The sequence below is a fragment of the Elephantulus edwardii genome, unplaced genomic scaffold, assembly GCF_000299155.1.
Source record: "Elephantulus edwardii isolate Elephantulus edwardi_28Jun2011 unplaced genomic scaffold, EleEdw1.0 scaffold00174, whole genome shotgun sequence".
NCBI classification, from domain to species: domain Eukaryota; kingdom Metazoa; phylum Chordata; class Mammalia; order Macroscelidea; family Macroscelididae; genus Elephantulus; species Elephantulus edwardii.
In genome coordinates this window covers 4,947,049-4,948,983 of record NW_006399924.1, presented here as the reverse complement: position 1 = coordinate 4,948,983, position 1,935 = coordinate 4,947,049, and positions in this window count along the sequence as shown.

Below are 1,935 nucleotides of genomic sequence, written 5' to 3'. Positions count from 1 at the left end.
TATTCTAGCTGAAAGCAAAGAATACCAGAAGAATGTGTATTTGTACTTTATTGACTATGCAAAGGCATGTAACTGTATGGATCATAACAATCTATGGCTAGCATTGAGAAGAATGGGAATCCTAGAACAATTTAATTGTTTTCATGCAAAACCTATACCTAGACCAAGAGGCTAATGTGCAGACTGGGAAAGGTATGCATCAGGGTTGTATCCTTGCTCCATACCTATACAATCTACATGCTAAGCAAATTATTTAAGAAGCTGGACTCTATGAAGAAGAATGTGGTGCCAGGATTGGAAGAAGAGTTATCAACAATGTACCTTATGCAGACGACATAACCTTGCTTGTTAAAAGTAAGGAGGACTTGAAGTACTTGATGCAGAATATCAAAGACTACAATCTTCAATAGGGGTTGCATTTCAATGTAAAGAAAACAAAAACTCTCACCCCTGGACTGATAGGCCACATCATAATAGATGGAGAAAAGTTTGAAATTTCAATGACTTTGTCTTACTAACATTCACAGTCACACCCTTGGTACTAGCAGTCAGGAGATCAGGAGATGTATTGCACTGGAAAAGTGTGCAGCCAGGGACCTCTCCAAATTATTGAGAAGCAATGATGTCAGTTAGAGGACTAAGGTGTGCCTGATTAAGACCGTGGTGTTTTCAATCCTTGCTCAGCATCTGTGAGCTGGCCAATGATTAAGAATGACAGAGGAAGTATCGATGCCATTGAGCTGTAGTGTTAGAGATGAGTACTGAATATCCCATGGATGGCCAAAAGAACAAACAGATAGATCTTGGAGAAAGTGCAGTGAGAGTGCTCCTTTGAGCCAAATTAAAAAGCTTCATCTCACATACTTTGGGCATGTTGTTAGGAGAGGCTATTCCTTGGAAAGGGACATCTTGGAAAGAGAGGAAGACCCTAAACCAGGTGATTGACACAGTGACCGCAACGATGATTTTGTGTATCAAAGATAGTGAGGATGGCACAGGATAGGACAGGTTTCAGATCTGTTGTTCATTATGAGTCATACTCAACTTGACGGCACCTAACAACAAACAGGGGACTTTGTAACAGTGTCCCAGAACCTTGAGACAGGGCCCAGAGCTAAAAGAGTCAAAGGGAGGCCTACCTGCAAGCATACCTGAGACAAAGCTGTTGTCACTAAAGAATTGCCTTCTAGGTGTTTCCAACCCAAGCTGTAGCCTTTACTTCCCCAGTAAGTGAGCTTGGTGACATAGACCATAGAGTATTTCACTGATAACTCAAAAGTGACACCTATCTGGCAATTTGAATCTACCAGTGTCACTTCAGGAGAAAGACGGACACTCATCTCCCATGTAATTTACAGCACCTGAAAGCCCTCTCTGGAGGGTCATCTATGAGACTGTTCCATATCAATCACACTGAGTTTATATTGTTTTGGTTTTGTGGAAGGTTTTTTTTTGTTGTTTCCCTAACTCTCTATGAGGTGGGTTGATTCAGTGACTGGGGTATTCGGGATGGGTGTGTTGGAGGCAATGAGATTGGCACAGGATAGAGCAGGGTTTAGGGCTGTTGTACATAGGGTCGCTATGAGTCGCAAGCGACTCAATGACACATTAACAACGACAACAACAAAAACAATAAACTCCATAATCATGAGTATTGACTGTGAGTTCATTGTGGCTATTACAATGAAATAGAGAACATAGTAATGGAGTAATGAAAGCTATGGAAGGGGCAGTTAATGTTAGAATTGCTAGAAGCAGCAAGGAACAGGGATGTGGAGACATCCTGCTCTCACTGGAATTGCTGTTGTTAATGGGGATCCTTGCACTTTGTGGAGTTAGTGGAATGTGTCAGCCTCTCCGCTTACACCTGTTACACAGAGGTCATACACCACTGTCCTCATGCTGGCCGCACTGTTCTTACAAGGATCCAGGAAG